This window comes from Setaria viridis, chromosome 8 (genome assembly GCF_005286985.2).
Source record: "Setaria viridis chromosome 8, Setaria_viridis_v4.0, whole genome shotgun sequence".
Classification (NCBI taxonomy): domain Eukaryota; kingdom Viridiplantae; phylum Streptophyta; class Magnoliopsida; order Poales; family Poaceae; genus Setaria; species Setaria viridis.
In genome coordinates this window covers 13,237,301-13,253,781 of record NC_048270.2, presented here as the reverse complement: position 1 = coordinate 13,253,781, position 16,481 = coordinate 13,237,301, and the positions used below count along the sequence as shown (strand labels likewise).

At 48.2% G+C, this 16,481-nt stretch overlaps 1 long non-coding RNA gene across 2 annotated transcripts; it reads left to right on the top strand.

The window, feature by feature from the left end:
• The first annotated feature begins 13,104 nt into the window (after positions 1-13,104).
• Positions 13,105-16,268, top strand: LOC117866557 (uncharacterized). 2 transcript variants are annotated; one of them, XR_004642936.2, is made up of 4 exons: positions 13,105-13,745; positions 13,880-13,967; positions 14,731-14,816; positions 16,029-16,268. It is a non-coding gene; the product is annotated as an uncharacterized lncRNA (long non-coding RNA). The 2 variants fall into 2 exon arrangements; XR_004642935.1 differs by lacking the exon at positions 13,105-13,745 and having other exon boundaries at positions 13,752-13,967.
• The last annotated feature ends 213 nt before the right edge of the window (positions 16,269-16,481 follow it).

Genomic DNA, 16,481 nt, shown 5'->3' with positions numbered 1-16,481 from the left:
CCCCGAGTCCTGGGGTCGGGATAGCTTGACCCCTGAGCGAGACTCCGCCTTGCCTGACCCTGAGGCCTGGGGTCGGGAGAGCCTAACCCCTGAGCGAGACTCCGCCTCGCCCGACCCCGAGGCCTGGGGTCGGGAGAGCCTGACCCCTGAGCGAGACGTTGGAGTAGTCCGAGGCGAAGTCGAATCCAACGCATAGTCGAACTCGAGCTTGTTGACTTTGAAATCTTGATTTTTTTGGTCAATTCTTCTGGTTTCTTCTCCTAAATGTCGACGATCTAGCGCCGGAACGATCCTGAGCCTTCGACGACGCAGAGCCAGGATCCAAAAACAAAGGTGGCGCCGGCTTCGATGAAGAAGACAGGCCTGATGATGACTTTCGCCATTGAGTTCGCGCTGAGAAACTCGACGAGTTCCCCTACCTGGCGTGCCAGCTGTCGGTGTTTTAGACTAGCAACCCGCCTAGGGGTACCCTAGGTGGTCTTTTATGCGGTAAGGGTCGTCGAGAATCAAGGAATCAATGGTGACGTAAGGAACACGATTTAGACAGGTTCGGGCCGCTAGATCGCGTAATACCCTACGTCATGTGTGTTGGTTTGTATTGATGTATGTTCTGGTCTTGAGAGATCTGTTTGAGGGGGGTCCCTGCCCGGCCTTATATGCCCGGGAGGGCAGGGTTACAACTCTGAGTCCTAGTCGGGTACTATTACAGAGTTCTACTCGGTATTGGCCCGAGTAGTTTTCCATAAACATACAAGACTAGTCCGAGAAGGATACGCCTATCCTTGTTCTGATCTTGTCCGAGTACGTCCCTTAGTGGGCCGTCCAAGGCCTACTCGTGGGCTTGGGGAGCATGCCCGACAGCAGTTCCACAAATACTTCTACACAGGGGTCCACGAAATGAAGCTCTCAAATTTGACCAGCCTCAGGCAGAGGAGCGACGAGCCAGTGACCAATTATGTGCAGAGGTTCATAGAGGTCCGAAACAAATGCTACACCCTAGTCCTGACTGATGCGCAGCTGGCTGATATCGCCTTCCAAGGCCTCCTGCCACACATCAAAGAGAAGTACACTTCCCAGGAGTTTGAGAGCCTGAGTCAGATCATCCACCGATTGGCCGGTCAGGAAGTACGCCCTTTTGACCAACGGAGAAATTTTTAGAAGAAGGTAGCATACTTGGAGGGATCTGAATTTGAGGAGGAAGCGGAAATCGGCCTAGCGGAATGGGTTAAAGGGAAGAAGCCGATATCGTGTCCTTTTGGAAAGAAAGAGCCAGAACCGTTCAGCTTTGACACCTCCAAGGCCGACAAGATTTTCAACTTACTTCTCCAAGAGGGGCAGATCAAACTCTCACCTTATCATACGATCCCGTCGGCCGAGCAGCTAAAAAAGATGAAGTATTGCAAATGACAATGCCACGTCCCATGACACAAACGAGTGCAAGATCTTCCATCACCAGATACAATTGGCCATCGAGCAAGGCAGGCTCAAGTTTGAGGTCCCGACAAAGCCAGCAAAGCCAATGAAGGTTTGTCAGCACCCTTTCCCCACTAACATGGTTGATTCGGGAAGGAACGCGCTTCAAACCAAAGTGCTAACGTCGGAATCGGCCAAGAAAAGTGGAGCTGTGGACCCTAGAAATCAGGCTACGGTTGAAGATGTCAAGGGGAAGAGATGGGTCGACGATGAAGGTGAAGGATCGGAAAGGCCGTGTAGACCTATTACCTTCCAGTTCTTGCTCAACAAATATCAGCGGCAACAGGAAAGTTTGAGGTATCGCGAAGAAATAATGCGACGACACGAAGATCATTGGCGATATCCGTTCTTCATCCACTGCTGGAAAAATAACCTCAGGTTGCCGTCGGCTGATAATTGCCCAGAGTGCATCGGTCCATATTGCGACAATCGCCCGTTCAAGAGGTCTCACTCAAGGGACAGATGATCAGAGCCAATCAGCAAAAACTAGCGCGAGCAAGAGGATCGGTGCCTTTCAGTGCGTGATCGGCTGGGGGACAGAGTTGACCGATATGATCGGCCAAGGAGCAGATTTGAACAGTATGATCGGCCCGGGGGCAGGATTGACCAGCACAAGTGACCGGGAGGTAGAGTCACCGCACACGATCGGCTAGAGGAGAAGGCCGACGCTAGGGTGTCAGATGAAAACCCCCTAGGACGGGAACCGGACTAGGAGTGCGCCAGATCGCCGGCCAAACCAGTGAACTCCAGATGGTGCGCTGATGGATTGACCAAATCTCAAAAACAAAGGATCCAATGATTGCGCCAATGGGAACAACAAGAAGAAGAGCAGAGACAGATGGTGGATAAGAAGGATGACAGGTCTCGAGTCTGGTGCCCCAAAAGAAACAACGATGAGGAAGATGGCAACTAGGAATCGGCAGCTGACGTCAGTATGGTGTTCATCTTGCCAATGGAGTTCATGGCTCCCGCCGATCGGTACGACATGACGAAGATGGAGGAACAGATGGTGCAATTGGCTTTGGAGCCAATGACAGCCACTTTTGAAAAACCCGAAGATGAAAAACGGCAACACCTCAAGGCACTGTTCCTCAACGGACACATCAACGGTCGACCCGTCACCAGGCTACTCGTAGATGGAGGCACTGCAGTCAACATCATGCCGTATGCCATGTTCCAGAAACTGGGTAAAAGCAATGAAGATCTGACCAAGACGGACATGATGCTCAAGGACTTCGAAGGCAACATGTCTCCTGCCTGCGGAGCGCTTTGCGTCGACCTCACCATCGGCAGTGTAAGACCCTTCCCACTACTTTCTTTATTATTAATGGCAAAGTGTCCTACAATATGTTGCTCGGTCATGATTGGATACACGCAAATTGCTGCGTCCCATCAACAATGCATCAATGCCTTGTACAATGGGTCGGTGACAACATCGAGATAGTCACCGCCGATTCCGCCTACAGTGTTGCTGCGGCCGATACGCAGCAGTGGAGCTGCGAACACGTCAGGTGCATATCCGGAAGAACTTGGGACACCGATTTCCTGAAAGTGTCCGATTTTGGCCAACAGCCGATCCGAGCAGTCGGCTCTGAAGATTCAGATTAGATGGTTCAGTTCGTCCGAGAAGATGGGAAGCTGGGGCACGGGTTTTCGTCGGCCGATTCATTAGAGATGATAGATTTAGGTGATGGCATCAAACCAAGGCCGACGTACATTAGTGCTAACTTGGATCCCGAATATAAGTGTAAATTGACAAATTTATTAAAAGAATTCAAAGATTGTTTTGCTTGGGAATACCATGAGATGCCTGGTTTAGATCGATCCATTGTTGAGCAACAGTTGCCTATTAAACCAGGATATCGGCCGTATCAGCAGCCCGCACAACGATGCAATCGTAAAATTCTACCCGATATAAAGGCCGAGATTACAAGACTGATTGAAGCAAAATTTATTCGGCAGTGCCGTTACGCCGAGTGAATCTCTAATATTGTACCCGTATACAAGAAAAACGGAAAGCTACGCATATGTATTGACTTCAGGAATCTTAATCAGGCTACGCCGATGGATGGGTATCCAATGCCGACAGCCGATGTGTTGATAGATGCTGCTGCTGGACATAAAGTCATCAGTTTTATGGTTGGTAATGTTGGGTACAATCAGATATTAATGGCCGAAGAATACATTTTGAAAACAGCTTTCAGGTGTCCGGGCCACCTCGGTTTATTCGAGTGGGTAGTAATGACCTTCGGATTAAAGAACGCTGGTGCTACATATCAACAGGCTATGAATTACATCTTCCACAAGCTCATTGGCGTCCTGGGGGAAATCTACATCGACGATGTCGTAGTCAAATCAAAAGGACATCAAGAGCATTTGGCCGATCTGCGAGAAGTATTGGAGTGCACAAGGAAGCATGGGTTGAAAATGAACCCGAACAAGTGTGCATTCGGTGTATCGGCCGTGCAATTTCTAGAATTCATGGTTCACGAGCGCGGGATAGAAGTCAACCGGAAAATCATAGCGGCCATCAATAAGGTCATGGCCCCACAGAACAAAACTGAGTTGCAGTCCCTAATCAGCAAAGTCAACTTTATCAGGAGATTCATATCCAACTTGTCCTGGCGTATTCAAGCCTTCACACCATTATTGAAGTTGAAGCCTGACCAGGAGTTCGTATGGGGAGAAGAACAGCAAAAAGCACTGGAAGACATCAAGCAATATCTGATCTCGCCACCTGTATTGGTCCTGCCACAAGCTAACAAGCCGTTCAGACTATACTTATCGGCTGATGAACGAGCTATCGAATCGGCGCTGGTACAGGAGTTCAAAGGAAAGGAACGGGTAATATATTATGTTAGCAGAAGACTTCTGGATGCCAAAACAAGATATTCCCCGGTAGAACGGCTATGCCTATGTTTTTATTTCTCATGCACCAAGCTCAGGCATTACCTGTTATCGGCAGAATGCATAGTCATATGCAAGGATGACATGGTAAAGTACATGCTGTCATTGCCAATTTTGAAAGGGCGAATTGGAAAGTGGATCCTAGCTCTGTCAGAGTTTGACCTAAGGTACAAATCGGCCAAAGCTGTCAAGGGTCAAGTCATGGCTGATTTCGTGGCCCAGCACTGCGGATCGGAAATCGCTGTCGTTGAGCTGGTTCCGTGGACTCTATACTTTGATGGTTTGTCATATGGGGCCGGATCAGGAATCGGCATCGTTCTCATATCACCTCGGGGGGCAAGTTATGATTTCTCTCTATCAATAGAAGCGTCCACGACCAATAATCAGGCGGAATACCGAGCCGTCCTAAAAGGCATTCAATTATTGAGAGAGATCAAAGCCGACGCTGTAGAGATTTTTGGGGATTCCATGCTCATCGTAGATCAGTTAACGGGAAGATCTGAATATAAAGATGATGTCCTGAGGATCTACTATGAAGATTGCCTCCAACTCTTAAAGGAATTCAAGTCCGCGGTTATTGAGCATATTCCCAGAAGCTATAATGAAGAGGCTAATAGACTTGCCCAACACACGTCCGGGTATTGGCCAATTCAAGGCACCATGACTCTGGAACTCACGGCCGATGATTGGCGAAAGGAGATTGACGACTACCTAAAAGATTCGTCCAAGAAAGTGGATCGGCGAGTGCGTTTTCAAGCTACAAAATATGTACTACTCAAAGATGACTTGTTTTCCCGAACGATTGATGGGGTTCTGCTCAAATACCTGGGGACGGAAGAGGCAAAGATCCTTATGGGAGAAATCCATGAAGGCGTGTGCAGAGCTCACCAATCGGCTCATAAATGAAGTGGATGATTAGGAATAACGGATATTATTGGCCGACGATACTCGAAGACTACTTCAAATATTATAAAGGGTATCAGGACTGTGAGAAGTTTGGCAACGTACAACGTGCGCCAGCATCAGCTATGAATCCGATAATCAAGCCATGGCCGTTCAGGGGTTGTGGAATAGACCTCATTGGACAAATTTATCCTCCATCAAGCAAGGGACACAAGTTCATATTAGTAGCCACTGACTACTTTACCAAATGGGTGGAGGCAATCCCATTAAAGGCCGTGACATCGGCCGCTATGGTCGATTTTGTGAGGAACCACATTGTTTATCATTTCGGTATCCCTCAAACTGTCACAACTGACCAAGGGACGATGTTCACTTCAGGAGAGTTCGAGCAGTTAATTGTCGATATGGGAATCAAGTTGTTGAATTCTTCTCTATATTATGCTCAAGCTAACGGCCAGGCTGAATCGTCCAATAAGGGGATAATTAAGTTGATCAAAAGGAAGATTGAGGAACAACCTAAAAAGTGGCACTTGTGTTTGACCGAGGCTTTATGGGCTTACAGAATGGTCTGCCACGGGGCCACTAAAATATCTCCTTATCAATTGGTGTATGGTCACAAGGCAGTGTTGCCTTGGGAATTAAGGACGGGGTCAAGATGTAGATGGCTTCAAGATCAGTTGACGGCCGATGACTATTCCCTCCTCATGAAAGGAGAGCTTGACGATTTGGCAGGTCAACGATTGAGGGCCCTGATCAGCATTGAGGAGAATAAAAAGAGGGTGGCCAGGTGGTACGACAAGAAGGTCAAAGTCAAGCAATTCTCCCAAGGAGATTTGGTATGGAAGTTGGTACTGCCGATAGGGTCCAAGGATCCCAAGTTCAGTAAATGGTCGCCCACCTGGGAAGGGCCGTACAAAATCGGCCGATGCGCCCCGGGAAATGCATATATACTGGAAACGATCGAAGGAGAGGAGTTCACAAGGGCCTTGAATGGAAGATATCTGAAGAGGTACTACCCTAATATATGGGTCAATGCATAACTAATGGTGGAGTGTATCGAGATGGTGCGGCCAACTCCTATTAGATAAGATAGCTGATGCAAAATAACATCACCTTAATAACAAAACATGTGTCTGATCTGGCCGATTTATTATTCAGTACAAACAACGGGGTACATGGCTGACACGGTACAAGTCTCCCTTAGAACAAAAGTACCAACACATCTATTAACCACGCTTTTTCTTAAGCTCCCTCTCTACCCGACCTAACTCTATCAAGAGGCGGATGCTCCTTTCCACGAAATCCTTCATTGCGGCTTCAGCCTCAACTTGGCGAGGAAGAGGGTGGCTCCGATCAAGCGGTGGTTGAGACGTTCCCACTGCAGCGTCTTCAAGGGCAACTGGGTGAGGGAATGGATGACTCCTTTCGATTGGCGGCCGCTTGGAGCAGTTGGCGTCGATGTGATCCCAGATCCTCTGGACTTCAGCAGGGACATGATCCCTGAGTTCTTCGCAATGGGCTCTGATCAAATCTTTGTCCTCCTGTGACAATGGTTCATCGGAGTGCATGATCTCGATCGCCCGTTCGAGTTCGAGACCAAGGCGTCTCGGCTGAAAAATTCACAAATAACCGCTCGACATCAGACTGATCAAAATGTCAGACCGGGGAATGGAGGGTGAAGGAAGATCTCGTACCTGGTTGACAGAGAAGGAGGAAAAGGAGGAAGTTGAAGAAGACATCTTGGTGAATATTCTGATGGTTTGAACTACTAGAAGAGAAGAGGACGAGTGAGGCGAATGCCCTTGGAAACAATACGGGGTTTCGTACTTATAGAAAGAAAAGGGGCGAGAGTTTGGTAAGACACGTCCCATCAAAGTAAAAGGGGTAATAAATGAAAGGCTGCCACGAATGACGGGTCAGGATTGGATCCACACATCAACGGTCAAAAGACATTAATGTTTTTACAGAGCGGCCAGTACTTTTATAGTTCATCCAAGGAGGGCATTAATAGCCGCAATCGCTCGTTGCCTAACCTGATCGGCCAAGTCTAAAGTTCGCTGGTCGTCGTCGACCGATCCAGGGACTTCTGGCATATGGCGATGGAGCTTGATTGCTTCGTGGGCCAGGCTCTACCTCTCTTGCTTTAGCTCGGCGATAACAGAAGGGAGCTCTTGGAGTCTTTTCTCTTCGATGGCTATGTCCTTGGTCACCTGCTCCATCTCCTTGGCGAGCTCTGCCCTTCGGCGCTTGAGGCGATCTATAGCACCAACAATACCCGGGTGGGAACTTTCAAGGAAGTTGATTTGGTGATGTACCTCTTGGGCTAAGTGCTTGTAAGAATCTTCCTCCTCACAAGCTTTAGCTAGCTTGGCACGATCGTCCATGTGGCGCAAAGCTCTGAACACTGGGATCCGCATTGATTCAATGTATGCGGCGGGCGCCAGGGCTTCTTCCACCTCTTTTGGGACTCGACCTCTGATTTCACTGAGTAGTTGCCGAATCGGCGAGGCGTCCTCCACTAATCGGCCGATATCGTCTTGAAGGAGGGTTCGTATGCTCTCGAGTTTGGCACAGACATCATCAGGGATCGAGCTCAGTATGACTTGACACGAAGCAACCTCCTCATCATCAGAAAGCGCGACCGCGAAAGAGAAGAGACTGTTATTGGGAGTATCTTGTTCCTGTGAGAGGATAAAATAATAAGCATCAATTAGACGACGGTAATAGGGAAATCGGCCGATTTGGGTGATGAGTCTCTTACCTCTTTGAAGCGGATTTCTTCTGCTTGCATCGGTGGGAGTGCTGCCCTTGGTTCAGGAACTAATGCAACTAGCTCATCAGAGGAGGAGGATTCGACGATTATTGGTGCCCTGCTCGGACCGGCCTCCTGGAAAGGTACGAGGAGCAAATTCTTATGAGTATAATACAAATGGTCAGATCTGATGACATGTGGTGATTGCCGTACCTCCGTGGGTTCCCTGGCCGATGGCTGTTGAAAAGGTACAATTGATGTACCAAGGGTAGCCTGCATCAGAATTGGTCAAGCTTTTGATTAAGTATTAAAAAATTGAGTTAAGGGATTCTTTACCTCAGTGGGAGGAATTACTGACACTCCAATTTCTGCTTGGGGTGTGGCCGATTGCTGCGGAGGTTGCCCTGGGGTGATCTGTGCGGCCTGATAGAAAGAAGTTAATATCGGAAGAATACTCAGAAAGGCATGAGTACGAGGTGACCTGGACAGCTTCTAATAGCAATGATGCAGTGGCCGCTCCAGCTTCTGTAGCAGCTTGGGGGTCAACTTCTTCGATGATCGGAAGAATCGGCGCAGCCAAAGATTCAGCCGATGCCACCGCCGACTGCTCGGCCGATTCTGTGCGGGCACGCACTCGGCGGCTCGTCTTCTTTAAAGTTTTATTCGGCGTCTGTTTCAATCGGCCGGTGGTGATGTCATCAATGGTTGGGGCATGATTGTCGATGAGTGGGAATTCCGTATATGGGTAGCGGTTCTCTATCAGCCTGCCACTCCGGCTACGCGTTGGAGGAAGTCGACTCTCAGACTATAAAAGAAAGTAAGAGTTAGCGATAAAATTTTTAGCATAAGAAGGAAAATGGCATCAAAATCAGCTGAGGGAAAAGCAATACTACTGTGTTCGGGTCGATGTTCTCAGGATCCAGATCATTGCAATACGTCGCGGGAGACGCACAAAATAGATGCTGCTTCCATTCTGCCCACCATAATTTCAATGGTTGGACAACAAAAGGAGATACTATCCAGTTGTTCAAATCGATGGTGCTGGAATCGGGCACTCGGTCGCACAGCCGACTATAGTCGAGACCCTTGGTGAGCTCGTCTCGGAATTTCACGCAACCGGTGAAGTAGACTCGAATCGGCAGCTGACCTAGGCCGAACTGCCGTGCCGCAACTGATGGATTGTAAAACTCGTGAGTAGGGGCATCTTTTCCCGAGAAAAAGTTCGCCGGTAAGATCCCTGGCTTGATCAAGACGTCCGTGAGATCATTGTCAAAGGTGTTGGACGTCGAATCATAACAGAAGGGGAGCTCAACAAAAGGCTCTGTCCTCTGATACGGGCACCAGCTGGTGGTTTCTTCACTAAAGTCGTTGTAAAAACATCTAAAGTATTCGGCTACTTTGGTGGCGGTGAGTTGGCAACCAGGGAAGACTGACGCTGCTTCACCGGAAGAGGTGCATCGGCGCCGTACGGTGGGGTTTTCTTCTAACTCAATATTGGGGAATGTCATGTGCTCTACCCGATGCTGAGATCTTGCTCATATACAAATTGAGCTAGAGATTGATGAACCACCAGGGGCCACCTGGATTTCCAATCAGCTCTCCCTTTGATAGTTTGACGCCGATTTGGTGCAGCATATGATAAGTCGATCCTAGTAAATGCTTCCTGAGGGGGACGGAGGCTCCTCTTGATAGTGCTTCGGCTAGAGTCTGTGTGTTGGAAGAAGGGCCGACTGCCCTACCGCAAAAAAAATATTTCTCCAGCCACATCATCAGGAAGGCCGCGTATTCTCTCTCTGAAACTGTCCCGGTCTTCATGTTGTTTTTAATATACCCCTTCCACCCGCCGATTCCTTTTGTTTCCAGCCGATGGGTCGGCTTGACTAGATAGTGAAAGGGAGTATCGGGGGAAGAAATGTCAAGGCCGGTCAACATCACAACATTGGCCAGAGTGGGGGTCATGGGCCCATGGCCGAAAAGGAACGCGTTGAGGGCGTCGGACCAGAAGTAGGAGGCTGCCATCACCAAGGGTTCATTTCTCTCCATTGAACTCTCTTGGAGTTGGCTATTCTTTGGTACCACTCTTTCCAACCGGGAGTTTCATTCGGCCAAGATCTAAAAGTGCCTGACCAATGATCCAAGTTCATAGGTGACTGCTTAAATGGAATCCTATGGGTTTCCAAGTTGATCAGGTCGGTTGGGTATGGGTTCCCCATAGGGCCTAAACAGATGAGACCAAGAGCTTTGGAAAGACGGATGGTTATTTGGTGTCTGACTGTCTAAAAAAGGGAAAGGGGGAAGAACTAAGAATGGATCTAAAAGATGCGTGGACAGTAAAAGTAAAGAGAAAAAAGTTCCAGATGAGTACCTCTGGAATGAAAGTCATCATCGCCGACGGAGCTGCTGGTGGAGCTGCCGCCATTGATGAAACTGCCGGTGGGGCCTCTGTCGCCCATGGAGCTGCGGCCGCCGCTGATGGAGCTACCGGCGGAGCCTCCATTGCTGGTGGAGTTGCTGATGGTGTCGCCATTAGGAAGATGAAGCGGAATGCGGATGAAAAGGGGGTCGCCGAAAGATGTGGTTGGAAGCCAAAAGGGCGCCGGAAGAAGATGGAAACTAGTACGCCAAGAAGGAAGTTACTGGCTTGTGAAGAAGAAGTGCGGGGCGTGCCAGTATTTAGAGATGGTCCGAGAGAAGGGGTAAAGGAGGGTTTTTTACCGTGCCATCTACGCGAATTATGGGGGAGTGGTTGTCTCAGGCGCCCATTTCGAAAAGATTGCAATCATCAGGTAGGAGACCACGAAACGGAAGGAGATTTTTGCTGCGCTTGTTTCGGATGGGAAGTTAAAAAAGAATTTCGAAGTAAAAGTTTTACTCCGAAACTGGGGGCATGTGTTGACGCCAGATTTTGACACGTATGGGATCGACGTCAAGAGAAGAGAAGATTGGCTGATATTGGGGATTAAAAGGTGACGATTAGGAATCGGCCGATTGGTGCTACAGTTGGGGATCGGCTGATTGGCGCTACAGTGTTTATCGGATGGAGTTGGTGGAGATCGGCCGATAGGAAGGCTGGAGCGATTGGGCCAATATGGGCTTAAAGTGGATCAGAGAGAAGATAGAGAAAGATTGGCCCGTGGGAGTACAGTAACCAACTCCGATACGAGTTGTGTTTGTAAATATTCATTTTTGTTTAAAATTAGAGATAGCTCCTAGTCGGTTAGGAAATTGGTTGTAACAGGCTATAAATAGCCATCCTCAGAGATTTGTAAAACACATCAATCAACACAAACAAATCTACTTTTCATTGTACTTTACTTTCAAGTCGGGGACTTCGCCAATACTTTTCTTCTTTCACGAGTTCATACAGGTTGGCAGGGTTGCATTGACACAATCTCCGGCCGATTCTATAAGTTCTGTTTATCGAGTAATATCTAAGCTTTAACTTCGGGCGCATCGCTGTCGTTTCGTTTAGATTTATTCATCAGTTATCGATATTTACTAGAATCATAGGTTTCATCTATTGTTCTAGTTTTATCACCAGTTATCCAGCTTGAGATTCGAACTATCAGCTCTATTTTTGTTATTTTTTATTTATCATTATCGCATAGCCGATTAGATCTATCTCAAGTGTTGCTTTCGTAGCTTTTTCTAGTTTACTCTAGTGGTTTTCTTCACAATCACTACGTGATTGTCGGCTGTATCATAGCCGATTATCTTTATATAGCAAATCGGCCGATTCGCTGATACATTTTTCGAGATCGAAACCTTAGCCGATCGGAACCTGTGAAATTTGACACGTTTTCTTCCTTGCCAATCAACAGGTTAGATTGGCTGGCACGCCGCGTGAACCGCACTAGGACGATTACCCGAACAGGAGCTAAGCAGATTCTCCCGGGTCCTGTGTCCGACGCTAAGGGTCAATCGGCTGACTTCTAGCGCCAACACTGGTGTAACAGAAAGTTCCATACGGTGTGATGAACGTGGTCTTGATCTAGTCTTCTTCCTTGAGAGCTATCTGGTGATACCTCGAGTAGCAATCAAGAAAGCAAAGTAGAGCAAGCAAAGTAGAGCGCACCCAGCTGTCAAGTCGATAACTTGATCAATCCTAGGGAGCGCGAAGGGATCCTTTGGACAGTGTTTGTTGAGGTTCATGCAGTCTACGCACATCCTCGACTCGTTGTTGTTCTTCTTTCGCACCAGGACAGGGTTGGCCAGCCACTTTGGATGATGCACTTCTTTTATGAAGCCAGCCATGAGTAGTTTGGCTAACTCTTTTTTGATAGCTTCTCTTCTGTCTTGAGTGAACCGATGTAGTCGTTGTCGCTTGGGCGTTGTCATATCCCTCAAAATTGAGTGATATTAATTGTGTCAGTTTTTGTAAAAATTTAAAACTATTTGATCATGTGAATCTTATAAATACTTGGTCAAACTTAAGGTCAACGCTCAATTCTTTTCTCTAAATTCAAAAGTTAGTAATTAAATTGTGCATTTAAATTTAAGACATGTTTGCACGTGTGATTTGGATTTGGATTTTATTTGATTTAATTTGGATCTCGAAGGTGAGTTTGTATTTTCGGATAAGATTAAAAAATACAAACTAAAGCTAGTAGGTAAATAGCATAACACAAACCTAATGTAACTAACTCTAACTTAACCTGCCAACTCAGTCAACCAACCTGCTAACTCGGTCGAACCGCTAACTTTCCCGACCTTTCCAAAGTGCTCTGGAATTTCTTAAATGGATTAGAAAGTTTTTTCCCCGACTTTTCAAATTAATTACTTGATTTGATTTCGGAAAATAATCTAATTCTTTTGGACTAAATCCCCGGGAGCTCAATTTGAATTATGGCGATATTTTTCGGCTTCCCGAAATAAATATTTGCCATTTAATCCGTTCTTGGAAAATTAGTCTAGTTGATCTGTTTCAAGTCCACGGGATAAATTGCAATCAATTTATTTGACAGGCTTAATTTATTTTTAGCCCAAATCTTAAGGCCAACTAAAAACCCATCTAACTAACCTAACTCTAATCCCCTTCTATAAATAATCTCCTCTCTCCCAACTCCCCCTCTCCTCTCCATTTCCTTCCCGCCGCCGCCGTTTGCCTCTTCTTTTTCCAGCTCCTTCCACCGCGAGTTGCAAAATCAGCAGCTAGCGCCGGTTTTCTTTGATTTATCCACCGCACGAACTCCTCCGTTCTTTCTTCTTCCTGTTCTCTGCTTCTTCCATCGCAAAAACGAGCAGCGGAGCAGCACGAGCCAGCGCCGCCGGTCTCCCGCGTGCGCCCCGCTCCTGCGCTCGCTCCCGCGCGTGGCTGCCTGCTCGCCCGTCGCCTGGGCCGCACGCCCCTTCTTCCTGCGCCTGGCAGCGCCGCGTCGCCCACCTGCGCCTGGCTGCCCGCGCTCGCCTTGGCCCAGCCCTCCTGCGCAGCTACGCCGCACGCCTCTGCTCGACCCTGGCCGCGTGTGCTGCTCGCCCATGCGCGCCCGTCGCTGACTTCCTCCTGCGCACGGCCGCGTGTGCGCCTGGCCGTCGTCGCCCGAGCTGCCGCCCGTCGCCGTCCGTGGACCAGAAGGAGGAGGCTTGGAGATGTGCTGTCGCCGCCAAGAGAACCGCGAGCCGGCCCTGCCTCACCTCGCCACAGCTTCGATGTCTCCCCGCACCGGCTTCCACCTCACCCACGACCAGGGCCGAGCCGGCAAAAATCAAGGTCCTGTACCAAATTCTAAAATGAGATCTACCTTTCTAAAAAATAGGACTATAAATAAGATATATGAAATATATTACAATAACATATATCAAAAATCGACGAGATGCTTGAACCGCGAGCTCGCCGTGTACCAGTATGCTACCCCTGTACCGAGCCGGCTGCCTTCCACCTCGTCTTCAACGTGCTCGATGAAATGCTCCAACTGGTCTGTCCAGCCCCTAGGTAAGCAAAGCTCCCGGCTTACTTGTCTCTGTGTGCCAGCCTTCATACCGAGGAGTAGCACCGCTACGCAGCAGCCCCGCAGTCGCTTGTGAGCCGGTCTTCGAGCTGTGCCCCCTTTTGTTGCAGGTGATGTTGCTTCCCTGCTGCCAAGCTATGGCCTTGCACCACGGCCATGATCGTTGGCTTCTTGTGGCCGTGCGACCATCAACCGCATGTGCTTTGCTACCGTGCCTTGCTGCTGCCGATTTCCAAGCTTCCACTTTTAAGCTGTCGCCATCCGTTGTTTGGGCGAGGCTAGAAAGCCAAGCCTTGAGCTACCACCGCACGCTTTGTCTTCGCTGCTACATTGCCATCCCTTTTTGGCTCTATGTGCCATCGCTTCCTTTCAGGACCTTTTGCCCGAACACCTTGCTAGCGCGTGCACCCACCCACTCGCAAGCTTGCCATACCGCAACCCACATGCGTGCGTGGCCACCAAAGATCCCAACCGCGAGACCCGCGGCACAACTAGGAGCTGACACATGTACCCACCTTAATTTCTATATTTAAATTGTTTAATATGCTTTACTTCCTATTTAATTCTTAACTAATTCATACTAGCTCAGAAAATTATGAAACCAATTCCACTAAATTTCTAAAATCAAACCTATGTTTGTAGCTAGTTTGGAGTTATTTGGATCTTCTATTTTGCTCTTCTTGGTATTTTTGCATTAGATATATTGCTCGTTATTTATTTTCGCGTCACATCTCGTGTATGTTGTAGACCCATTTGAAGACCCGAGCTGCGACGATCGAGAAGACCCTTCGACCTCGACTTCAATGGCAAGGACTTCGACAAACAAATATAAGGTATCATGTCACTCCCAAACATGTAGATCCTATGCATGCTTAGGTGCTAGCGCTTTATTTATGATGCTTGCTTGATGATGGATTGCATAGCCAATGTTTTAGCCATGCCTTGATAATTGCTATATCCTGCTTCCTTGCTTTACCTACTTCTACAGACCCCTAGCTAGTCCATCATTATTTCATCTATATACATGGTTTTGAGTTATGGATGGGTATATACCATGGTTTTGGTAATGGGATTCCTTGACCACTCTCACGTGTGTTTTAGGTGTGTTATTCCTTGATGTGTACTTCGCGGGAGCGAGACAGGGTAGGTACTGAGGAGTGCCAGGCCGGGAGAGAGCATTCTAGACTCTCTCCATACCTTGTACTTGTGGCAGGTACCTTGCTTGAGGTGTTGGTTGGTGCTTTGGCACGTTCTTGTTCAGGAGAGTGTTCACTCTCAGCCGATTAAGGACCGAGTCAGTTTACCACCAGACATAGCATCTATTTACGTACATACTGTTTCGCTCACGTATGGGCGGGATTCGGTCCGAGACTAGTAGTGGATAGCGCTCTTCCCGCAGGCGGACAGGAGGTCGTGTAAGGAGTTCAAGGCGATGGCCTGCTCTGACAAGACTGCAGCCTGGCATGGTTAGGTTTCACAGCCTCGAGGTCTTCTCTAGTGACAGCGTGCCCTGCAGATGAAGATAGTTCTAGACTCAAGGAGTCGGGCGAGAGCTATCCACTTACTAGGGCTCCGGCCGTTAGGTGGGGTTTGGACGACTTGCTACTGTCCAGGCTCCATCCGGATGGTTACAGATGTACAACCTCTGCAGAGTGTTTAAAGCTATAGCTATAGTCCATGTCCAGAGGTATGGACAGTGCTAGTGTCTACCGCTACTCTTGACTAGACTTTTCTTATGCTTCTACCTTCCCTCTCTTTGGTGATGAGATAGGCCAGCGTTTGCCGTTGAGATGTGAGGGGAGAGAGCTATCACATCGCCTAGAGTGCTTGGGACTAGACCCTTGGGTGAAGGGCCGGTGTTTTGTGCTGACTACCTTGTTGAGGTGCTGACCTCAGGATATGTGCTTGCTTCCTTGACTTACTGCTGCCGCATGCATAAACCCCTGCAACCATATATAGGTTTATCATGCATATAGTATATTTCCCTTGTTTCCTTGGCTTTCTTGCTTTTGGGAGTTGACATGGCCTACCCGCTTCTCGGGTAGATGGTGGTTTTTCAGGAATCGGTGCTCGACTACGGCTTCAACTATAATGGATGGGAAGACTAGGGACCGTGCTTCGCTCAAGTCACCTATGAAGAAGGAGTTCTCCATAGCTTCTGTTTCCGCTGCGTAGATATTTTACCTTTCTTGATTCAGTCCCGGTGGACTTGTACCGGCATGTGCCGCTGAGATGTATTCTTACTCATGTTATCTATAATGATGTTGTACTCTATTTTTCCTCTCTGTTTCTGTGTTTGTATGGATTTGTACTATCTGAGATAGAGATTCGCATGTGATAGCCTTCCTAGGACTATCACCGAGGTGCAAAGGCTTGAATTCTCGAAAATAGGAATTCGGGTCCGTTTCAGGCGTAGCTTTGGGATCCACATTCAGTGAGTGCACGATCAACTCCCTAGGCACCCCCGGCATATAAGATGGCTTCCATGCGAAGATGTC